At 45.9% G+C, this 25,994-nt stretch overlaps 1 protein-coding gene across 1 annotated transcript in view; it reads right to left on the bottom strand.

The window, feature by feature from the left end:
* CHST1 (carbohydrate sulfotransferase 1) overlaps positions 1-25,994 on the bottom strand; it is a 192,907-nt gene that overhangs the window by 126,290 nt on the left and 40,623 nt on the right. The window lies entirely within an intron of this gene.

The raw sequence follows: 25,994 nt of genomic DNA, 5'->3' as shown, positions 1-25,994 counted from the left end.
CTACTATGTTGCAGGCTTCCAGCGCGGTCAGCGGTCGATTCCTTATCAGAAGGTGAAGAGGGAGATGCAGAGGAACTCGGCTGAGCTCATGCATTCGTTATCTGAAGTTTCCCCAGAGACAGAGACCCTAAATAGCCAGAAAAGAGGGTTTGGCTACCTAGGAGAGAGGAAAGGCTACTAACACCTGAAGGAGCCTATCACAAGGAGTCTCTGACGTCACCTGGTGGCACTGGCCACTCAGAGCAGTCCAGTGTGCCAGCAGCACCTCTGTTTCCAAGATGGCAGAGGTCTGGAGCACACTGGAGGAGCTCTGGACACCTCCCAGGGGAGGTGCAGGTCAGGGGAGTGGTCACTCCCCTTTCCTTTGTCCAGTTTCGCGCCAGAGCAGGGGCTAAGGGGTCCCTGAACCGGTGTAGACTGGCTTATGCAGAATTGGGCACATCTGTGCCCAACAAAGCATTTCCAGAGGCTGGGGGAGGCTACTCCTCCCCTGCCTTCACACCATTTTCCAAAGGGAGAGGGTGTCACACCCTCTCTCAGAGGAAGTTCTTTGTCCTGCCATCCTGGGCCAGGCCTGGCTGGACCCCAGGAGGGCAGCTGCCTGTCTGAGGGGTTGGCAGCAGCAGCAGCTGCAGAGAAACCCCAGGAAGGGCAGTATGGCAGTACCAGGGTCTGTGCTACAGACCACTGGGATCATGGAATTGTACCAACAATGCCAGGATGGCATAGAGGGGGCAATTCCATGATCATAGACATGTTACATGGCCATATTCGGAGTTACCATGGTGAAGCTACATATAGGTAGTGACCTATATGTAGTGCACGCGTGTAATGGTGTCCCCGCACTCACAAAGTTCAGTGAATTGGCTCTGAACAATGTGGGGGCACCTTGGCTAGTGCCAGGGTGCCCTCACACTAAGTAACTTTGCACCTAACCTTTACCAGGTAAAGGTTAGACATATAGGTGACTTATAAGTTACTTAAGTGCAGTGTAAAATGGCTGTGAAATAACGTGGACGTTATTTCACTCAGGCTGCAGTGGCAGGCCTGTGTAAGAATTGTCAGAGCTCCCTATGGGTGGCAAAAGAAATGCTGCAGCCCATAGGGATCTCCTGGAACCCCAATACCCTGGGTACCTCAGTACCATATACTAGGGAATTATAAGGGTGTTCCAGTAAGCCAATGTAAATTGGTAAAAATGGTCACTAGCCTGTCAGTGACAATTTGGAAAGAAATGAGAGAGCATAACCACTGAGGTTCTGATTAGCAGAGCCTCAGTGAGACAGTTAGTCACTACACAGGTAACACATTCAGGCACACTTATGAGCACTGGGGCCCTGGGTTACCAGGGTCCCAGTGACACATACAACTAAAACAACATATATACAGTGAAAAATGGGGGTAACATGCCAGGCAAGATGGTACTTTCCTACATACTGGAACACCCTTATAATTCCCTAGTATATGGTACTGAGGTACCCAGGGTATTGGGGTTCCAGGAGATCCCTATGGGCTGCAGCATTTCTTTTGCCACCCATAGGGAGCTCTGACAATTCTTACACAGGCCTGCCACTGCAGCCTGAGTGAAATAACGTCCACGTTATTTCACAGCCATTTTACACTGCACTTAAGTAACTTATAAGTCACCTATATGTCTAACCTTTACCTGGTAAAGGTTAGGTGCAAAGTTACTTAGTGTGAGGGCACCCTGGCACTAGCCAAGGTGCCCCCACATTGTTCAGAGCCAATTCCCTGAACTTTGTGAGTGCGGGGACACCATTACACACGTGCACTACATATAGGTCACTACCTATATGTAGCTTCACAATGGTAACTCCGAATATGGCCATGTAACATGTCTATGATCATGGAATTGCCCCCTCTATGCCATCCTGGCATAGTTGGCACAATCCCATGATCCCAGTGGTCTGTAGCACAGACCCTGGTACTGCCAAACTGCCCTTCCTGGGGTTTCACTGCAGCTGCGGCTGCTGCCAACCCCTCAGACAGGCAGCTGCCCTCCTGGGGTCCAGCCAGGCCTGGCCCAGGATGGCAGAACAAAGAACTTCCTCTGAGAGAGGGTGTGACACCCTCTCCCTTTGGAAAATGGTGTGAAGGCAGGGGAGGAGTAGCCTCCCCCAGCCTCTGGAAATGCTTTGTTGGGCACAGAGGTGCCCAATTCTGCATAAGCCAGTCTACACCGGTTCAGGGACCCCTTAGCCCCTGCTCTGGCGCGAAACTGGACAAAGGAAAGGGGAGTGACCACTCCCCTGACCTTCACCTCCCCTGGGAGGTGTCCAGAGCTCCTCCAGTGTGCTCCAGACCTCTGCCATCTTGGAAACAGAGGTGCTGCTGGCACACTGGACTGCTCTGAGTGGCCAGTGCCACCAGGTGACGTCAGAGACTCCTGCTGATAGGCTCCTTCAGGTGTTAGTAGCCTTTCCTCTCTCCTAGGTAGCCAAACCCTCTTTTCTGGCTATTTAGGGTCTCTGTCTCTGGGGAAACTTTAGATAACGAATGCATGAGCTCAGCCGAGTTCCTCTGCATCTCTCTCTTCACCTTCTGATAAGGAATCGACTGCTGACCTCGCTGGAAGCCTGCAAACCTGCAACATAGTAGCAAAGACGACTACTGCAACTCTGTAACGCTGATCCTGCCGCCTTCTCGACTGTTTTCCTGCTTGTGCATGCTGTGGGGGTAGCCTGCCTCCTCTCTGCACCAGAAGCTCCGAAGAAATCTCCCGTGGGTCGACGGAATCTTCCCCCTGCAACCGCAGGCACCAAAAAGCTGCATTACCGGTCCCTTGGGTCTCCTCTCAGCACGACGGGCGAGGTCCCTCGAATCCAGCGACTCTGTCCAAGTGACCCCCACAGTCCAGTGACTCTTCAGTCCAAGTTTGGTGGAGGTAAGTCCTTGCCTCACCTCGCTGGGCTGCATTGCTGGGAACCGCGACTTTGCAGCTACTCTGGCCCCTGTGCACTTCCGGCGGAAATCCTTTGTGCACAGCCAAGCCTGGGTCCACGGCACTCTAACCTTCATTGCACGACTTTCTAAGTTGGTCTCCGGCGACGTGGGACTCCTTTGTGCAACTTCGGCGAGCACCGTTTCACGCATCCTCGTAGTGCCCATTTCTGGCACTTCTCCGGGAGCTACCTGCTTCAGTGAGCGCTCTTTGTCTTGCTCGGCGTCCCCTCTCTCTTCAGGTCCAATTTGCGACCTCCTGGTCCCTCCTGGGCCCCAGCAGCGTCCAAAAACGCCAAACGCACGATTTGCAGCTAGCAAGGCTTGTTGGCGTTCTTTCAGCGGGAAAACACTTTTGCACGACTCTCCACGGCGAGAGGGATCCGTCCACCAAAGGGGAAGTCTCTAGCCCTTTTCATTCCTGCAGAAACCTCAGCTTCTTCTGTCCAGTCGAAGCTTCTTTGCACCCGCAGCTGGCATTTCCTGGGCATCTGCCCATCTCCGACTTGCTTGTGACTTTTGGACTTGGTCCCCTTGTTCCACAGGTACCCTAGATTGGAAATCCACAGTTGTTGCATTGCTGGTTTGTGTCTTTCCTGCATTATTCCTCTAACACGACTACTTTGTCCTTAGGGGAACTTTAGTGCACTTTGCACTCACTTTTCAGGGTCTTGGGGAGGGTTATTTTTCTAACTCTCACTATTTTCTGATAGTCCCAGCGACCCTCTACAAGGTCACATAGGGTTGGGGTCCATTCGTGGTTCGCATTCCACTTTTGGAGTATATGGTTTGTGTTGCCCCTATCCCTATGTTTCCCCATTGCATCCTATTGTAACTATACATTGTTTGCACTGTTTTCTAAGACTATACTGCATATTTTTGCTATTGTGTATATATATCTTGTGTATATTTCCTATCCTCTCACTGAGGGTACACTCTAAGATACTTTGGCATATTGTCATAAAAATAAAGTACCTTTATTTTTAGTATAACTGTGTATTGTGTTTTCTTATGATATTGTGCATATGACACTAAGTGGTACTGTAGTAGCTTCACACGTCTCCTAGTTCAGCCTAAGCTGCTCTGCTAAGCTACCATTATCTATCAGCCTAAGCTGCTAGACACCCTATACACTAATAAGGGATAACTGGGCCTGGTGCAAGGTGCAAGTACACCTTGGTACTCACTACAAGCCAGTCCAGCCTCCTACATCAAGGCCATGACACCAGTGAATTCTGAGAGGAGGAAGTGATGGAGTTTGCTCCACTTTTGTGCCCTATGAAACACTGCTCCCCTCACTGTGGCACCCTTTAGTTTGCTTCTTTACACTACAGGGTTAGGAAAATGGCTGCCTCGACTAACTGAACTCTATTTGAAGAGGCCCAATTTACATCCACAGAATAGATGTATTTTGCTATCAAACTTGAGGCCGTGAAGTGCTTGAGTCTGGAGTCACCACTCCTTTTCCACCATTTTGGAGACAACACCTTTCACCATCTTCTCACCTAGAACTAAGCAATGTGCTTGGTTGGTGACCCTCTGGAGGTTATCAAGAGCACATGCTATCGCCTAGTGTTAAGCTGTACTGAAGTTAGTTGGTTAATGCAGAGGTCTTGACAGAACGAGAATGTCAGATTACAGGGTTGATGCAAATTAATTATAGTGGTTTTGTTAAGAATGCCACCTGCTTCGCTGCGCTATGAAATGGCAGAACCTGTATTAACAAGCGCTATATAAACAAAAAACAAGTTGTGCCCAGACTGCTCCAACACGCACCAGATAAAGAATCATAGATGAGAGAATGTGGCGTAAGGGCCAGAGCTGCTGACTTTTGGAGCTGGGGAACACGGTTCGAGTTTCGGCACCGATTCAACATCCTTTGATTCTGGGAAAATCACTTAATCTCCCCTGATTACCAAAAATGAATGTGCTCATGTGTAATCTAGCCAAGTGCTCACAGAAAGTGCTCCAATTCCTTTGTGTTGAGTTTTAGCTACATAAAACTGCAAAAAATAAATAAATAAAAAAGACCCCACAGACATCGCAAAGAAACAGCAAAATGTCCAAAAATGAGGAAGAAACAACATAATGAGTGCGAAGTGGCGAGGCAAAAAAAAAAATACAAGGGTGTACAGGCCAAGCGGCACCGGTGGCCCAGGAGTTAACAAGCGACAGCGGGAGGAGGGTGAGTGGGTGGCGGGATAAGCAAGAATACGTTGTGGGGAGTGTGATTTAAGCGCTATGGTCGAAGCAGTAGGGTGTGTGTACAGTGCCCTCGAGCTCAGCATTGTAAGCACATTGACTCACAGGAGCAGGAAACCAACAAACAAAAAGTCCCCCAAAGAACAAATAAACATGACAAAGCGTAATTATACAGTAGTTAGTCCCTGCTCCCAAAGAGAAAATGGAGGGACAAAGAGGCATGACTGACCACTAGCAAGCAAGGATTTTTAAATGACACTGAAACAAACAAATGAAATGGGTTTAAGGACACATAAGTAAGTATACTAAAGGTATACACAAGACGGTTCAATTACGCTCGACCTAATTTGCATATTAAAAGTATACAAGAAGCCGTACGCTTACACTCAGCCTAAAAATGCAATAAGTACAGAGATAGAGCGGGCTTTGGGTCAGTTCCTCTTCAGCCATTGCCTTCCGTGGGTTTTTCATGGTTTGTATTTCTGTGGAGGATGGGCTGCCTGAAAAGTCTGCTGCATCTGAGGAGGGTTACATTGTCCCATTTACATTCTCATTTGGTTTTGGTGATGAGGCTCAAGTAATCTTTTCTTAGACCAGAATGCATTCCTTGATGTATTTACTTTGCAGTTTAGTAGCAGTTTTACATATTTTATGTTTTGACAGTGCGTGCTGTTTGGATGTATCAGGCCGGCATGAATGAAGGAGCAAGGTTGATTAGTGAAAAGCACCGTGTTGTTGCTTCACTTAACTTTCATGATAGCATGTTGCTGGGTTTATGACTTTTTGCTTACAAAGTAAAGGCATGCACACACACTGGCTTTCTTAACGATTCAAAAGATGCAAGGAAAATGCTGTCCCTTTCTTAAAAGTATGCACCGTCTGGTATTTTGCTTTGTATGCCTTTTATGTTTTCCACTTATGACACAAACTTCATCTTCTGACTCTTTTCATAACACTTCTGTGGGAGTTCAGCTTTACTCTGCTAATGTAGCCTGTTCAGCAGCAGGACTCGTTCCCTGCTTCCATATTATTGTAGCTAAGGTGTGCCTTCATTTTGAGATTCCTTTTCTAGGACAGCTGTGGACAACACACACAAAGTCTTAACCTAGTACCAATTGCTTACAGAAACCACATCAGTTGGCTTTGCCAATGCCTGTTTTGTTATCTTTCTGATGGATGGTAGATGCACGGCTGGTCAATGTTTAACTTTGTTGTTAGGGTAAAGTTTCAATTTTGTTAGCAGTGTTAGCATCTGCCCTGTTGTGGGTGTCTGTGAAAGTCTTGGTGTGTGAAAGAGGTGTTCACTGGGTTGAGAAGAGGCCTGAGTACTTTTCAAATGAGGAATCTTAGGATGGTCGAGGGAAGGAAGTCGTTTTCATTGGGAGCTGTCTTGAAAGCTGTGAGGAGGCACAGAGGTCTGCATCTACTAACATCTTAAATGTTTTTTCATTTAGGTCTGTTGTGTGGTTGCATGTGTGCCACAGCAGTGGTTTCCTTAGTGATGCTCAGGTCTAGGCTGATCTCCATGAGGATTTTACATTTGAGTATTGATGGCCTTGAATTAATCCATCTGTTGGCTTACAGGTGGTAATGGCATAATTTTGCCTCTGTACTTAGTGGCTTTGAAGAGGCTTATGATTGTTATCTTATTTCCATTTAGTTTTTATAGCACCAAAGATTCTGGGAGCTAAGCACATACTTGTTATTTGCATGTGGCATTAATCCTGCATAATTATTGTGTAGACAACCACATTTCTGCCCGTTATATAGACCAGCAAATGTTCCCCCCTCTATATATAAGCTGGCAGTGCATTCCATGCTTTTGTCATCAATGTAGGCTGCTTTTGTGATAGCACATGGGTTTTGGGTGGTTTTGGTTGCAATAATGAGATTTTTGTCAGACATTTGAGCTCTATCACGCCAACCTAAGTTGTTGTTTATGTGATTTCTTTTCTTGTTTGTGGGCCAAGCTTTAGTCATTGGTGAGTCCCTGCACGTACCAATGAGAGGAGTATTTTTGTAGTTGTGCATTTCATAGCATCATTTGGTTATGGGCATTAATATGCTGTCGGAAAAATACAGGCGTAAGGTGGCATTTTCTGAGGGTTGCTTGGTGTGTGATAGAGTGAGCAGGTCATGCTTCAGCACTGCTGTTGTTTGAATAGTTTCAGGTGACTGTGGTGGGAGCCGGAAACATTGTTTTGAATGACCTCTTAACAACGAATGCCTTATAAAGCAAGGCATTACAATGAAACTGTCTTAACCAGAAATGTTTTTGCAATTACATTTTTTACCACAAGTATGCCTTTACCACGGATGCCTTTATCATGAATTTTGGTGGGTGCTTGTATGTGGTGAATGGAGGACATGATGGTGAGGTGAAATGTCTAGTGAAGCTGTGTTGGTGGTTGTTATTGACTGGATGGCATGGAGATGCTGTTTCCATGGAGATCTTTGTGTAGGATGTGTGGTGGTTAACAGAAATTCTGGACGTTGATACTAAGAAGTTGAGAAACTTCCCCAGAATGTTTGAAATCCTTGAGACAGAGGTTGTTGGTGTCGCTGAGGAGGTGTATGAGCTCCTCCTGGATGTTTGAAGTCCTTGAGACAGAGGTTGTTGGTGTCACTGACGAGGTGTATGAACTCCTCCAAAGAGGTGTTGAAATGTCCCAGGTGATGCACTTTGGGTTGAAGAAGTGGCTGGTGAGGAGTTTCAGGTATTACTTTAAGGGCTCATGGAGTATGCTGGGTCATGAACACATCCACTGTGTTGTTGGAAAGCTTAAGCTGGGGCATGATGTGGACTTCAAGGGTGATGTGTCGGCAGCGGCTCCAGCTTGAGTGCGTTGGCGGGTTCTCCTATGTCGTCTATGTGGCTGTCGGCAGAGTAGGGCCTATATGCATGGGAAAGCGGTGCTGCAAATCACCTTTCTGCGTTGCACTGCATCACTGGGAAAGGGCAGGAATGCACCGTATTTAAATGTAAGGCATGCGGCGCATACCTGTCCTTTCACCCAGCCCTGGCACACAATGGGCTGCCTAGCGCCAACGCAGGAACCCTTGCACCGTGGTGCAACAGTGCCTCCTTTGCATGCAGGATTTTTTTTGTGCAGGAAGAGACACATTCCTGAACAAAAGCGATCCCGAGGCATAGTCCTCTTTCTATGTGTGGTGCAGAATGCAGCACACATAGAGAGAGGAAGTATCAAGGGGAAAAAAGATACTTCTCCTTGTTGCGCCTCACCTGGGTAGGTGTGTCTTTTTGGCACATTCCCAGGTTTACCAGGTTTGGTAAATTTGGAAATGCATTAAAAACCATGGGTGTTGCATGGAAACACCCACGCAACCCCCATGGAACGCCTCCCTTGAGCAGAGTAATGCAACGCAGTGCAATGCACCAATTTGCGCTGTGTTGCATTACTTCTTATTTTTGGAGCCACTCAAAGCCATGCAAAGTGGCTTTGAGTGGCTTCATAAATTTGACTTAGACGTTTGCATCATGCATGTAACACGATGCGTGGTGCAAGCATGACGCAAACCTCTCGTAACTATGCCCCTAGGTGTTTATATCAATCCAGAGGCAGCCCATGACTCTGATCAGATATGGTATGTGTGTCACATAAACAACATTCAGAACAAGCCGACACAGGCAGGTGCAGAGAATATCACTGCTAATCACCAGGTTTATGTAGGGTGGAGTGGACTAATGTAGTATAACTCCTTGGAGAAGCTATCCGAGGTAAAGAGACTGCAGGCTCAGCCAGTTCTTCTCCCCAGGCATGTTATCTACTGATACAGCTTGTGCTCATCTAGGATGTGTATCAGACAACAAGCATTGGCAAAACCAATATGTCTTGTCTTTGTGACCTATAGCTTTGCCAGTGCTTTTTGCATCAGCAGAATAACAAGCATTGGCAAATTCAGTGTGTTTTACCTTTGGGACCTATTGACTGGTTTGCTGTGATGACATGGCCACTACTGGCATCTGCATAATTTTTTAGGTGTGATATGCATACTATGCATCAGTGTGTCTACAAAATGACACAGGTGTCAGTTTATTTAATTTACATGTCAGATATGGATAAGTAAATAAAAAATCGAACTGAAGTTAAACAAAAGTGCTCTTTTTAAGGCGGGTGGCATAAAATTGCTTCCTGAGCTTCTCAAATAAATACATTATTAAAGAGGAAAGAACTCATGGGTTGGAGGGGGCAATGGAGGAGCAGGAGAGGGGCAAAGAGAAATAAAATAAAAATAAAGCTCGAAGGAGGGGAATGCAACACCAGGAAAGGAGCAACAGAGAGGGTGGGGAAATAAGCACATGAGGGAGAGAGCAAGACAAGTGTCCTTGGAGGAGAATGCCACAAGGGTGAGAACAACACAAAGCATGGGGAGAGGGAGGGGGAAAGCACATGCACTCTCTTGGAGTACTTAATCAACTAGAACAAAATAACTCCCTAAATGTGAGCAGTGGAAGGATACACGTCAGCCAAACAAAAGGATAGTAAAGAAGCAATGCTCCAGTAAAGAAACAAACACAATAAGAGAAAGGTAAGCCATTGAATAAGAAGCAAGCAAATAAGAGTGACTATAAGGTAGGGGTGGGCAGAACTTACTGAATTCCGCTGAGTTCAATAAAAACTCCATGAGATTCTATTGAGTATTGCCAATGGGCGGAAATATGCATGTTGTGTTGCAATATAGTGCCCATAGTGTGAGCAGTGCTGCAAAATCAGTGCAAATGGCACCATGCGGTGTGCAGGAGTGCGCAGCCATTCGAGTTGATTTTGCTCACACTTGAATAGAAAATCTACTTGAGCTGCAGCAAATCTACTCGAGAAGCAGCTTTTTCACTGCGACTGCCCCCTTTAGAAAATGGCACTGGGGACGCCAAATCTCAATCCTGCATGCAGCTCTGGAGCACGCAGTAAAATTCTGCCACATGACGATTGGTGGAATTCGGCTACTTCTCTGTTGCTGTGTTATAAGAGTAACATGAATTTGCCAAATTTGGACAAATTTGCGGGTGTAAAGAAACCTTCCGCCCACCCTCACAATAAGGCCAACCAATGGTAAGCTATAGGAGGCACTAAGCTCACTGTAATTGTTTGGTAGGGTTTTCAAGAGGCTTTTGCTCACATACAGCTAAAAGCTGCCTGTAAGCAAGACCAAAAAAAGCAACAACAATGGTGTCTATTGTACACTTTACGACAGTTTATCAGCATTGTTTACAACAGTGCACTGCATATAATGCCAAACCGTACCCTGAAGTGTGGAAAAGGTGCATATACTGTTGCTAGTGCTTGACTAAATATATTTTTGCCAGTGGTACTGAGGTGTGAACCATGGCACAAATCTATCTATTTTGCCAGATTTGCCAATGAGGAACAAAATGTGAATTACAAGTGGTAATGTGAGAAAATTACTGGTTTGCAGCTCGGCTGGATTGGATAGCTAACGTAGCTCATGACAGAAAGCTGCTTATTTCCCGGACTCACATGAAAAGCAGGTTTCTGCCCATTTGGTGTCTATGGGCGAACAAAAAGAAATAGTGGGTTTTGCCCAGAATCGTCACTGAAAAAAATAAAGGTTAAAGTAACATTTTAGTTAGATGAGAATTTCAGTGACAACGTAACATATTAAATGCACAAAACCATTGAAATTTGCCAGTTATGGTCATCTCAAGTAATTTTAATTCGTGCCCTAAGCTACCTATAACTTGCGCTGCTATTTACCCCACAAATGACATCACTCATGACATGTTCTATGATATCATTGATAATATCACTGCAACATTTGCAATGAAATTATTCATGTGAAAACTGTGCATGGGGGGTTCGGGTTTGATAGTGTCCTGGGTGTGCTGAGAGGCACCAGAGCTGATGGCATGTCTGCCAGATAGACAGGCTTGGTAGTAGAGATGGGTTTATAGATGGTGCAGATGCTTTTGCAGATGGTGCACATTGAGGGGGGAAGCAAGTTGATTTTCATTTGGGAGCCAGTGTGCAGTCTGTCAGGCAGTGAAACAGTACATTAGCATCATCCAGAAATGAGACAATGCAGGCTTGAATGGATGCTCTAACCTCGGGAGAAGGCTGGTACCATACCCCCTAGTTTTCTAGGCAGCGTGTCCCTTTAGGGTGAGATTGATGTCCAGGGTGACTCTATTTGAAGTGGCAGTGGGTGAAGGGTGGGGTTTTGAAACTCTGCAGGTTCCTGGAGTTGGACCAGGTTTGGAGTACAAGTCCCTTGTTCTAGGTGAACAGCAGGAGTTTGGTTTGATAGTGGTAAAGTTGAGGAAGGCGCTGGACATCTAGGTTTGGATGAGGTGCCCAAGCGTTTGAGGTATTGCATGTCTGCAGCAGAGGAGACTTCAAACTGTGATTCACATTTCACTTCTGCCCACAGCATCGGGCAATGGTTCAGCTCATGTCCGCCGTTGGCTCTACTACACTTAGTACATCCGCCCAAAAATAGTGCTCTCCAGTGCCAGGGCTGCTGGGACAAGCTCTTCCTTCATTGCTTTTGGGGGTGCTTAGTTAAACAGGTGTCTTTTATCCGGTGCTTAATTTGTAAAACAAAGAGTGCTGGTGCCCAAAGCAGTGCTCAGAAGCCTGCAGCAATGATATTAAATGTTTTTAGCTCACCAAACACCAAGGCTGCCTGGTCTTCACACCATGTCATGCCTCTTTTGTCCACTACCAGAGACCCACGTCCCCTTTATCTCACTCTTACAGGCTCCTCCTTTTTCCATTTCTCTCTTCCTCCTTTCCCCTTGTGTGTTTTCCTCCATCCCCAGGTCAAACAGGATTACTTTAGAAGCATCCCAGAGTCATTGAATGGTCATCCAGCTACCTTAGAAGTCATTTTATTATCATCCAAAATGACCGAGCTCCTGACGTCATCAGCAAACCTTTGACACCTGTGGCTGATGACTTACGGATGACTTGAAAATGAGTACCTGATTACTCTGTGAAACAAGATTGTTCTCGGTGACTTGAGGAGGAGTACCTGACTACATCACAAGATGAGAATATTCCTGATGACCTAAGGATGATTTGAAAATTACTTGTTGATTTCTTCATGGGCACTAACATTTTGTCTGTATTTGAAATGTTTCCAAACATGTAAAGAAAAAAATGAGGATTACTTCACAAGCACAGCAACCATTTTGGTTAAGCTTATGCTAGTAAACTAGCACTTGTGCTGAATTATTTTAAAAAGACTTGCACAGTAATTTGCAGTAGGAGTTGTTTTTTTGTGTACAAAAAGAAAATGTACAGTTGAAACTGTGTGAACTTGCAGATGACAGGTTCCAATCATGAGAAATAGCTCAATGGGGTGAAGAGACTTAAGCTTCCTCAGAAACCTTTGTGTGGCATTTGGATTACACACTCACCCCTACAAGACAGCTCAGTGGGCTTAGTGCCTGCTGCACGCACTTCTATGGAACCTGCATTTGCATGCTCCAATAACAGAAAGAATGATCACAGGTCTACCATATCTGCTGCCGAGATCAGGGCTTAGCCTTCAGGTCATGCGCTGACTCACTAGAATTATGTGGCAGGAGAGGGCCAAATTCTGTGGCAATGTTGACTAAATCTTGTGGCAAGAAAAGGCAAATTATGCAGCATAAGGTGTCACATTTCCTGCTACTATTACTTCATTATTTTGTCATGTGTACACTTGTATACACTGCCTGGGCATAGGTTGCAACTCATCTGTACCAGTTCAACAACCAAACATAGCGTTAAGCAACATAAAGGTGAACAGGGATGAATAAGGTGGGGGGATGGTGTCCGAGTGGCCAGCCACACCCGAAGGCACCAGACTTGCTCTCAGGGGTTATGATTGCTTGACAGAGCAACTATTGAACATCATTTCACATTCCCCTCTGATCCCACCCTACGCCGACACTAAGCTTTTACCAAAACAACTTCCATTGTGGCCAATCTCCTTCATTTTAAAGAGGTTTGTTTTGCTAAATACTGCCCCCTTCAGTTTTTGTTCAGGGCTGCAGTCGTGTTTAAAAGCGAGAGAGGGATAGTTTGCTTTTTGCACAGAGGCACACAGTTTGGCCAATTGAGGAAGCTGTGACTAACTGCAGCACAATCTCCCTGGTACTACAAGGGGAAATGTCATCAACGAATCCCCCCCCATGAGACAGCATAACCTGGCTGTGCCATTCTGTCTCTTAAAACATGAAATGAAGGAGGTGGCTTTTTTCTTGTATAGCGTGAACGTGTTCTCCATTTAACCATGATGCACTTAAATGCATACAAGAAAGTGCACAGATGAATATGTTTCATATATGCCACATTTAATCATTGTCTGCAAAATGCTTATGTTAATGCTTTTAAGCACTAATAATTCTATATTCAACATAAGGAGACTTACAGAAGCCATTTAAATGCTTTCATTTCCCCTCCTTTTTTGCTCTTTCTATGTGTGCTGCATTCTGCAGCACATATAGGAAGAGCAAATCACCATTTAAGATTGTTTTTGTGTAGGAAGGTGTCACTTCCTGCACAAAAACAATCTCCCCCGCAACGCAGCTGTCTTTGCACCATGGCACAAGGGTGGCTGCGGGCACTCAGCAGCAAATTTAGCGCCGGCGCAGGGGGAAACACAGGGGTGCGCCATATTATTGTAAATATGGCGCATGCCTGCATTTTAGAAGTGACGCAACGAGGCGCTGCCAATTTTGGCGCAGCAGCCGCGCTGCACTGCTTCTTGTAAATCTGGCCCAGAGTGTTTCGCAGCCGGAGTTACAATTGCAGCTTCAACTGTGACTTCACCAGACCTTTTAAATGAAGTAAATGTCCCCATGTCTGGCAAGACGCTCTGCATGGGACCCCTCCTGCTTTTCCACCTGTCCCCTGCAAACTTAAAATTAAATCTGCAGAGTGGGTCGTTGTCTGAGTCTAAAATCTGCCCCCCACAAAGAGAGCACTGGTTACAAACTAAACGTCTGGCAAGGTGGCGCTAGCAATCCAACAGTGGGTGGCCATCAATACGCCAAATCTTTGCCATGCCAGATACTCTGCCATCTTGTGTGGTAAAAGGGTTACTTGTTATCGGGGACACTGGAATTATGTGGCAGGAGAGGGCCAAATTATGCGGCAGGGTTGAGTAAATTATACAGCAAGAAAAGGCAAATTATGTGGCATAATGCAACACATTTTGTAATGGTATTACTTCATTATTTTGTCATTTTTATGGGCGAGCGCAAAGCGCTTCGTCCATTCTGTAATCTCTCTGTGGGTTCCAAACCACGCCCATGTCACGTCAGTCACTTACATTGGTTCGTGGGCTTGCCTTTTAAAATCCGCTTGCTTTAATTTGTGAAAGGCATGCATACGTCATGCCTTTTCCAGTGTTTAGCCCACCTACACAGCACCGGTAAACTACTGAAAACATACGAGGCTCGATGTTTTTAGCCTGGGGTCCGTACTACTTTATTTGCTTATATTCCACGCAGCGCGATCGCGCTGCATTTTACATAGTGCGATCACGCTGCGTTTTTTTTTTCTTTACAGTGCTAATAGCTCTAACTCGAGCAAATGCGAGACCCGTTGCATTGCAAATGCTTGTTAAACTTGGTGACACCACCTGGGTATTGGTTGCACCTCGTTAGCACCGGTTTAACACCCCAATATAGCAATAAGGAACAGAAAGGTGACCAGTCCTTGTCTGCAAAGGACCTTCCACTGCGTGGCAACACATATTGCTGCATTTTCAGTAACATTTGAACCGTTTGAGATAGAGACCATGGTTTTGTTAAAATCTACAGATTATGCGGCAGAAGATGGATTATGTGGCAAATGAGGCAACTCCATGATTTTGCGAAAATCTATGCACAATCGCCTAATTCCAGTGGCCCTGCATATTATTCGTTGCGAGGGTCGCTCATCAGTCCCAGCCCTGCTGACAGTGCTGCGTACAGCTCCCACAAGGAGGCGACGGGCCTCTTTGTATTGTCTGTGTGTGGCCCTCCCATTGCTATGACATTGTAAGTGTCTACATACATGTGCAGGGCCTCGGACGGATCTGGTGATATTGTTTCGGACTGAAGACAGGTCTGTGCTATCAGTCATGTTCAGTAACCTCTGCTGTGCTCATACCTACCAGGTAAGGTACAAGTCACTCAAAAGTCTTTTAGAATTAGAATTTTAGCCGAACGTTTCAGTGCTGTCACAGGATAGCGCCTAAAGTCACTGTCAAGGAGCTGCTCGTGACTAAAATGAATTGGGGGCGGGGTGTCCTGATCCTGGTCAGCGGGTTCTTAGCTACTTAAAGAAAACACAATGGTGGCAATGGTACCTTGACGGGGCCCCCTCCCCCCTGAACCCGGTCTGGGGTCAGCTGCCCGTGTACAATGTACTGTGCTGAGGGGGTCCTCTGGAGCATCGCTGGGGCTGCGGGGGCCTTTGTTACGCCACTGAGAGACCAGAGGAAAACCCTGGTTGCATTATTTGATTGAAACTTCTTTGATAAAGCGCAACCGTGACCTCAGCGAGCTTCGGAGCGCTGTACAGTGGGTGTAATCAGAATATATTCCGATTACAATATAGCAAGAAATGTGACGCTGTAATTTCTACACAATGCTCTTCATAGTGGTATTAAGAGTGCGTGGTACACAGGGGTGAGTTCCCCCGCACTTCTGCATAGACAAGGCTGACCCGGGCACTTCCGCCCCGTTATTTTTCCGTTTCTGAGGGGGGTAAATGGGGGGGGGGGGGTGGTTGTCCCTAAGAGCTCATGCACCGCAGTGCCCGTCTTTGGGGCCAGGGGCGTAGCTTGGTGTGTAAAACGGGGAGGTGGGGGCCCTGTCAGATTGTCCAACATTCAAGTTACCATCCCATATAAAAATACATTTCATGGCCAGCAGGGCACATGAGGGGGGTTTAAGGGGCAGGGAGAGGAAGACGGATTTTTAGGGGTACTGAGAAAAAACACAATATTTTGTGACATAACCAACATCTTTGAAGAGTTTCAAACACCCCCACCTCCCGGCATCAACAGCAGTGCTTGATTTGTGCTTGTTGTTTCCGGTGCTCGGCACTTATTTTTGAGGGCCGGGGCTTATTATTCTGCCTCAAGCATTTGCTGCGAGCAAAAAACATGGGAAAGACGGATGAAGTGAAAAACGAAAAAGCGTCACAAAGGGAGAAAGTAGAAAGCTGCAAGAGTGAGCTGAAGGGGCAAGGATTGGCTTTATATGGATTAAAGAGGCCCGAGATGGCTCCAGGACTACGCCTCCTCAGTATTCCATGTTCACAAATTTAATTGCAGCAGCCGTGTGTTTAAGAGGAGGGCTTTGGGCACCGGCACCTTTTTATTTACAAAGTAAGCACTGATCAACAGGCCACAGAGAACCGGCAGCGCTCCGAAGTAGGCGCTGATGTAGGGACCAGAGGTTTATGTCAGTTGCAACAACCGGGAGCTCATGTGTGTCAATCGTGAAATGTCTGGGGAAATGTAGAGCACATAATTAAATAATTATACACATTTCAATGGCATAAAAATGACGTTTTCACAAAGACGGGACGTGGTTACTTCGACTAGAAGAGGTTTAGCTCGTGGAAATACTGAAACTAACGTCGTCGATGGTTGGGGTCAGATGGGGCCTGTGTGGTAAAATGTAAACAAATAAGGACTGGTAGACTGAGAAATAGATGCGAATACGTGTGACCATCAATGCGGAAAAAATAGAACTGACACAAGTGAACAAGCATTTGCAATGCAACGGGTCTCGCGTTTGCTCGAGTTAGAGCTATTAGCGTTTTAAACTCCTAACAGGACTTTTCTTGCCACATAAACTGAAAAGTAAAACAGTTTCACATAAGCGGGCCGACGGCCGCCATGAGCGTGAAGCAGACACACAAAAGGAAAGGGAAGCTCACTCGCAGTGAAAGTATTGGCAAAAGTGCAATTAATCATGTAACTGCCAAAAGTGCAATTATCCATGTAACAGGGTCAATGTCCTGCAAAGCACTCGATTACTGCCCAGCGAGATCGCACTGCCTACTTAATAAAAAAAAAAAAGTCATCCAGAAACCATAAGAAAAACATTGAGCCTTGTATGTTTTCAGTAGTTGGCCGGGGCGCTCAAGGAGGGCTGAACACTGGAAAAGGCATGACAGGTGCATGCCTTTCACTAATGAAATCAAGCAAATTTTAAAAGGCATGGCCAGGAACCAACCAAACTAATGGGCGTGACATGGGCGTGGTTAAAAGCCTATAGAGAGATTGCACCATGGACAGAGTGTTTTGCAGGCTCAACCCTAAAAAGCACATAAATTAAAAGAGGAACATAAAGTGGTAGGTGCAAACTAACCTGTTATTACTGTTTATGTTATGTTGTACAAACTCTAAGCAAAATTAAAGAACTCGATCTGCTCTTAGAAGCTGTTATATTCCGTCTCCTGCCGGCCCACGGGAAATGAGAAAGACGAAAATACATCTGTGTTGCTGCCACTTGTTTATTCCAAGAGGTTGCTTGAATAATAATATCAAGGTGGGAGATGCAAATTATTCTGTTGTTACAGTTTATTTTATGCAGCTAAGTAATAGAAGGTGCCAATCGCGTACTGTGTCAGGGATAATTTGAATTTAAAGAAACATTGCAATCTATTCCGAAGCAAGCTTTGGTTACATTTGCAAAAATCCGTCATATACTGCCTGCATCAACAAAGGTAACTACAATGCGTTCACAGACACTGCACCCAAATCCAAAAAAACTATTTGACCCAAATAAAAAAAAAGAACAAATTGGAATGAGTAGATTGCAAAGTTTCTTTAAATTTAAGTTATCACTGCCACCCTATGGCCCTCATTTCAAATTTGGTGGGCTGCAACCGCCGCCCGCCTAGTTGAAACCGCCGAGCGGCCGCCAATGCAGCCGCACTCCCGCGGGGTCTATTTGGAGATCCCCGCTGGAACAGCTGGCGGAAACCTGGTTTCCGCCCGCTGGCCTAGAGGGGATCTCGGCTGTCACACCGGAGCCGGCTCCAAATGGAGCTGGCCGTGTTGCGGCGGTGCGATGGGTGTAGTTGCACCTGTCGCGCTTTTCACTGTCTGCTATGCAGACGCAAATCCGCCGGGACCAATGTTCTGCCACGGTCGTAATGCCCGAGTTTGTACCGCCAGCCTGTGCGGTACAAACTCCAAAACAGCCCGCCAGGGTTGTAATGAGGGCCTATGAGCTTAGCACTCGATAATAGTTAGCAACGCAAGATAAAATGTAATAGCAAATTGGTTTTTTTAAAATTAGGAGCCCGATTGAATAGCAAACAAATCGATTATGTGACCAGTTACTTTCCATTTATTTTAAAAATAACATACATAAAAGTAGTTTAGAGGCTTTGCGAACTAAAATAAATGTTTCACATCAGAAATTGATGGAGTTTACTACAGTGATGACTATTTTGGTTGCTTTCTTCCATTTCAACATGTTACATGCAACAAACCGGTGCTTCTGAACAGGCTGGGGATGAAGCAGTAATTTGTAATTTCCAATAAGCAGATCAGTTGAGAGAAAGACTGATGCTTCTGAAAGGGCGATAATGCTGGGGCAGAGTGAATTACATGTCAGACATGCAGGGTCTCGTAAGGGTTTGTAAAGTGGGGCAGACCCAGCTAATTTTGAGAGAAATAATGTTTCTGATGGGCTGATACGGCTAGAAAGACTCAGCAAGGCACAAACACCGACAACAGGGGAATGCCATCCACACAAATAAAGATTTTTTTTTAAAGAAAAGCTCAGAAAGCCTCACCAACAACTCACAAACATAAAAAATTAGTAACGACACAGAAAAAAAAAAAACGTTCCTGAAACACAGGCAAACCGGTGCCTCTGGGTACGAAGAATACACTTGTAAGGCAGTCATATATAATAAAACGATGCTTCTGATCGACCAGTAGGGCTGTGGATGAAGCAGTCAGCTCTAACTTCAAATACGCAGAACATCTGATAGAGACTAATGCTTCCGAGAGGGTGATAATGCTGGGGCAGAGTGAATCACATGTGAGACATGCCGCGTCTCACAAGGGCTGGTAAAACAGAGCAAACTCACATAATTGTGGGACCGATAAGGTGGGGTAGACTTGGCTGATAAAGCGGGGCAGACTCCGCAAAAAACAAACTGGTACAACACAGGAATGCTTTCCAAGCAAATAATAAACATTTTACAAAAAGAATGACAAAACATCCCCGACAACAGACACACAAGCCAAAAAAAAGCTTTACCATATGTAAAATGCAGCGCGATCGCGCTGCGTGGAAAATAAACAGATAAAGTAGTCTGGACCACAGACATGGAGCCTCGTATGTTTTCAGTAGTTTACTGGTGCTGTGTAGGTAGGCTAAACACCGGAAAAGGCATGACGTATGCATGCCTTTCATAAATGAAAGCAAGCGGATTTTAAAAGGCAAGCCCACAAACCAATGTAAGTGACTGACGTGACATGGGTGTGGTTGGGAGCCCAAAGAGAGATTACAGATTGGGACGCTCACCCCTAAAAAGCATGAAAATGGTAACCTCCATTTTTTTCAGGTAAAACAACTCACATCCTGTTCAGGATGATTAAAAAAAGAAGCGTCTAGGTAAATAATATTACATCACAAGGCAACTTTCCATGGCGCATATCCAAGCTGTACTCCGGGTACAATATCCTTATGCACCATGGCACGGGGTTCATTTACTTTAAATAGTCAAAAGCCACAGGGCCTGTTCCCAAGAAGCCACTTTAGACAGTGAGCGTTTCAATGTTACTTATATGATATATCTGGGTGCAATGACTGAAGTAGCCAGGGCACGAGTCCTAAAAACATAAATATATAGGTGAATATTATTTCAATGTTACTTGTTGTATCATATTTTTGGATGCAATGACAGATGCAGCCAAAGCTCGAGTCCTAAAAACAGAAATATATAGGTGAATACTATTTCAGTGTTATTTGTTGTATCATATTTCTGGATGCAATGACAGAAGCAGCAAAATACCAGTCGAGGAGCACAGGATGCTAAGCACAGATTTTTAGCTTAGGTGTTTTTATGCCACGCTCTTAATTACATAGGTCACGCCCCTTTGAGGGATCCTTAGCTTTTTCATCCCTCTAATCCCTGTCTGTGTGCACGTAAACATTCCCAGTGAATGGCAGACACCTCGTGACCATGGACATCATTTTCTTGCGACCAGGGGTCGCAGCTGTGACCACTGTCTTGCCCCTTGCGACCCCTGGCACTGCATTTCCAATCCCAGGCCTCAGAGGTGGCAAAATCAGTGTCAGTAACACAGAGGGCACCTCCCATCAGTTTGGGCTGCAATCTCCTTGTTTTTTCACAATTTTTATTACACTAATAATGATTAATAACATAATATTCACTATTAGTGTAATAAAAATGGAGCAAAATTAGCTGGAATGTGACCCCCCAGCAGTTAAGAGAGATAAAAATGTTTTTCAATGTATGTTGTGTGCATTTGTGCAAGTGAGAGTGTGTGTATGTGAGAATGTGCGTGTGATTGTGTACTTATGTGTAAGCATGTGTGTGTGAGTGAATGTAAAGGTCGCCTGGCATGTGATGTCACTTCCACTACACCAGGCTATAATTTATGTCGCTAATCCAGCAAAGCGCCACCATAGCATCATAAATTATGACGCTATCGTGCTAACGTGCGCCATGATGCGGTGTACAGTAAATGCAGCGCCACCATGGTGACGTTACAGGGTGCAGGGTGACGCAAGAAAAAATGTGCATCCGAGCTGATGTGCCACTTTCTTGTAAATATGCCCCTAGTGCCTCCTTGCGTTACATTAGCATCATTTGTTTACGCTAATGTGTGTTAAGGAGGCATTTTTGCCACACCGTACTTACAAAGTGGTGCAATGCCACCAAAGCATAATAAATGATGACGTTCTTGGCCTAGCAACCATATTGTAAATACGGCACACCCAAGGTGTCATTAGGTGGGGGGCGGCGCGAGAAAACTGGTGCTGATGCCCCAGTTTCTTGTAAATATGCCCCTATGAGCCCAAACATGGAAAAGTGACACTGTTCTCATTTATCAAGAAGACATTTGGGGCTTGCTTTCCTGAATATTCCATCAGGTTACAGACAACTGCTCTGGGAAATGTCTTATCAAGAAAAATATGCACCAGCCCCCAGGGTTAGTGAAGGTGGCCCCCTCCGAATACCTTGGTTCCAACATGGCCTTTGCTGTTCCCATCAGGCCTCTTTCATATGAGAGTTGGTACTTTGAGTTATCGTGGCTTCGGGACTGGAATACTTAACGTGTGATCTTGGACATATGAAGCACTGAAATGCTCGGTGGTTCTAATATAAAATCATTTTTAGAAGGTTTGCCCCTTATCTGCCTGTTTGTGATACCTATTCCATACGTTATAAGTTTATTTCTACCTGTAAAGTAAACAAATCCTGTTACTTGGCATTCCTTTCACAGTTTACAACACTTCCAAATATCTTTTCAGTTTAAAGCGCTTCAATAAATATATAGGGGCTCAATTGGCGCAGGTCAGCGGAGCAAGTGTCCTGCTGTGCCACCCAGCGCCACCAAGAAAGGGCAGAAATATGCAGAATCTACAAGATACAGTGTATTTCTGCCCTCTCCGCTTGTGCTGGTGCACAAATTGCTGCCTAGTGCCAACGCAGTCACCCTTGCACCCTGGTGCAAGGCTGTCTGCATTCTGAGGATTATTGTTTTTGTGCAGAAACGGACACCTTCCTGCACAAAAACAATCAAGAGAGGTGTTTTCCTCTTTCTATGAATGCTGCAGAATGCAGCACACATAGAAAGAGGGAAAAACAGGGAGAAATAAATATATTTCTCCCCATTGTGTCACTTCTATGCCACCTCCGAGATGTCATAAGAATCTGACGCATTCCCAAACTTGTAAATCTGGAAATGCATCAGATTCCTTGGGTGATGTGTGGGAAAAACCCCAAGCAACACCCATGGAACGCCCCTTTCCCACAGTTTTACGCGGGGCCCATATTTACAAGGCAATGAAGAGCCACACAAGGTGGCTTTGTGTGGCTTTGTAAATATGGACTGGCAAACTGCCCCAAAAATAATGCTCCTGTGCGCAGTGTGCCACTAGGGGCTTGTAAATATGCCCCATAGTTTGTATTCTATAGATGAGCGAGGTTTGTTGCCAGTTATTTTCTGTGTTGCACAGGTGACGCGGCACGCTCTGCGAACCCTATTTTATTATTTGGTTTGCTCTTTCCTTCTCAGTTGACCATTTGCATAGTGAATGTAAATGCATCTTGAATACGAAGATCCCATTTCTCTTTACCTTATTTATGAGGACTCCTTGTCAAGTGTATTGTCTCTCACACATGATCTTTTTCTTTGCAGGTGTGTCTCCGTGCCTTCCGCCCTCACTTGCAATTTTGGTGCTCATCTTTTCCAGGTTGCCTTTGACCCAGAGCGGGAGTGGCCTGTGTGTTAAGGCATGGTATTTTATCCAACGGGCCCTGGCCTTTGCCCCTTCCAATGCAAATCCGTTTTTTTTTCGAATTACTCAATTCCCCTGTGTTTACTTATGTGATAGACCATAGGGTGTTCTTACCCCAGAGTTTTTGCCTCTCACCTCCTGCTTTTGCTTTATCTTTTCATTGGCTTTAGGGCTCTAAGCACTTTCCCACTGCTAATCAGTGCTAAAGTGCATGTGCTTCTCTCCTAAACATGGTAACATAGATGTATCCACAATTGGCATAATTAATTTACTTAAAAGTTCCTTGTAAAGTGGTATGTTATATAGCCAGGGACTGTAAACTAAATGCTACTAGTAGGCCTGCTGCATTGAGTGTGCCATCCGCTTAAGTAGCCCTGTAAACGTGACTCAGGCCTGCACTGCAGAGCCTGTGTGTGCAGTTTCACTGCCACTTCGACTTGGCATTTCAAACTACTTGCAAAGCCTTAAACTCCCCTTTTGTTACATATATGTCACCCCTAAGGTAGTCCAGAGGAAGCCCACAGGGCAGGGTGCAATGTAAGTAAAAGGCAGTACATGTACTATTACGTTTTACATGTCCTGGTAGTGAAGAACACCCAAAGTCATTTTTCACTACTGTGAGGCTTACTGCTATCTTAAGCCAGAATTGTGAATGTCTTAATATGCTTTAAACTGTATGTCCTGATCAGAAAGAAGTAGCAATGTCATGTTTCATATCTTTCGAATGGTAATGATGAATCCTCTTTAATGGTAAAGTTGGATTTAACATTACCTTTAGAATTGGATTAACATTACTACTTTAGAAATGCTACTTTCAGAACGTGGCCATTTCTCTGCTCCTACTGCTCTGGGTGCCTTAGAGCCTGTCTCCACTACACATCTGGGCTAGGTGACAGCTACACTTTGTGCATTCCCTCTAGACTGCCACAAACACAGGAAGGGTGGGTGTGTCAAAGGACTCAACTGCATTCATTTGCAGTGGTCGGCTGGTGAACTTTGAAAGTGGTGGGGCGTAAATGCTGAATCTTATGAGCGCATCTCCTCCAAAGGAGATTCAATGGAGTTCTTCACAAAAAGAGTCTATTTTCCAGGAGACTTTCATAAATTAGCTCAAACTTCTATGTGGAGACCGAATGTTAATGCACACATTAAGGGGCCTTGAAGTTTCACAAGTGAAGCAATAACCTATTACAAGCATCCATTGCCCAGTTCCTGTGGGTAATCTGCCACATCACAAGAAGAACCTTGCCCACCACCCTTCTCTTTGGCCCAGTGGCACGCAGAAACATAGTCCACTTTCAGTGTCAAGACACAGGGCTGTCACCATGACATAACATTTGACAACCCTTCATGCACACTGTCTTGCACGGCAGTCTGGAGACTAGATTCTTCTGCTCTTGCTTCAAACTTCAGGTCAGATATCCCTTATATAAAGAGTAACAGCAATCAGTGGTACTAGGGTCACGGCACAGTGGAACAACCAGATTGTTCGTTGCAACAAGTTCGTCAAACCACATGGGCTACTTGCCAAGTTCTGTCGCCTTGCTTTTCTGTGTGATGGACCAGGATACAGGGTACGCACACCACACATTGTACGCAAGCACAGACAGCATATAAAAACCTTGGAGCTACTAAACCTTTATGTTCCAGCTTGCTCTTTCTACTAGTGCTGAAGCATCTTCTGACAGTTTTGGGGAAGATCATTTGTATCACATGCATCCTTTATCATTCCATCTCACCTATATTTTCTTCTCTATCACCTAGTCCCTCCTTTCCACCGAATGCAATTCCAGTTCTTTGAGGCACCCTCGGAGCTGAATGAGGCAGTTTACGATCGACCAACATATGCTTTCATTAATTTTCAAGATGCTGCAATATTTTTTAACTTCCATGGCATGTAGCAGAGGGACATTTTGTATTTGCATTTGTTTTGCTAGTGTCAACAATAAACACATTGGGAAATGCCACTTTTGAAGACAAGCAAGAGGACAGGCTTTTAATGTTTAGGCACTCAAAGGCCCAGCAGTGTACGTTATGAAAAAGGCACAGAACGTCCCATCTTTTAATAGCAGTGATGTTTGTGCATGTTTTAAATCACAATTTGCTGTCTGCAGACAGCAAACTGGTATTTGAAACGCAAACAAAAAACAGAGAAAGGGAGCACTAGAAACACAAGCAGACAAGACAGACTTACCCAACTTGTAAGTTTTGTCCTCCGCTCCTTCTATTTGGTGTTGCAGACCATGGTACTGCACACCAGCAGTCTGTTGTAAAGTCCCCTTTTTGGATTGTCACCCCCCACACTTTTTGCTGCTGATGCTGTTTCTCTTGACCTGAAAGTCTGCTGAGGCCTGCTAACCAGACCCCAGTGCCAGTGCTCTTTCCCTTAAATTGTACTGAGATTTGGTAAACCCAATTGGAACGGACTTTACCACCCCTGTAAGGCACTAGTGAATGGCTCCACTGGTACCCAGGGATAGTAACCCTGTCTGCAGCATTGATTGTGCCACCCTGTGTGACAAAAGTAAAAGTGAGACCTGCAGAGCTGCCACGTCAGCCGGCACAAGCGACTCTGCCCACAACAAGAGCAGACAGAGGGGGTCATTCGACCGCGGAAGTACCGCCAACAGGCTGGCGGTGCTTCTGGGGCCATTCTGACCGCGGCGGTACAGCCGCGGTCAGAAAAGGGAAACCAGTGGTTTCCCGCCGGTTTCCTGCGGCCCCAGGGAATCCTCCACAGCGGCGCTGCAAGCAGCGCCGCCATGGGGATTCCGACCCCCTTCCCGCCATCCTGTTTCTGGCGGTTTTCACTGCCAGAAACAGGATGGCGGGAACGGGAGTCGTGGGGCCCCTGGGGGCCCCTGCAGTGCCCATGCCACTGGCATGGGCACTGCAGGGGCCCCCTAATAGGGCCCCATTAAGATTTTCAGTGTCTGCTTGGCAGACACTGAAAATCGCGACGGGTGCAACTGCACCCGTCGCACACCAGCAACTCCGCCGGCTCCATTCGGAGCCGGCTTCCTCGTTGCTGGGGCTTTCCCGCTGGGCGGGCGGGCGGCCTTTTGGCGGTCGCCCGCCAGCCCAGCGGGAAAGTCAGAATGACCGCCGCGGTCTTTTGACCGCGGTCCGGTCTTCTGGCGGTTCCCGCCAGGCGGGCGGCTTCCGCCGCCCGCGGGGGTCAGAATGATCCCCAGAGTCTCTTTACTGCCCATAGCACTGGTCATTCACCCTTAAGTCAGGCCTCCTACAGCCCACGAGGCAGGATGCACTGCAGGCGTGGCTCCTCCGTATGGGCGGAGGAGCGTCACCCACGCCAGCAGCAACCTCTGCAAATCCTTTTACATGG

Source organism: Pleurodeles waltl, chromosome 3_1 (genome assembly GCF_031143425.1).
Source record: "Pleurodeles waltl isolate 20211129_DDA chromosome 3_1, aPleWal1.hap1.20221129, whole genome shotgun sequence".
NCBI lineage: Eukaryota > Metazoa > Chordata > Amphibia > Caudata > Salamandridae > Pleurodeles > Pleurodeles waltl.
The sequence above is the reverse complement of the archived record's forward strand: the minus strand, read 5'-3'. Positions and strand labels throughout refer to the sequence as shown.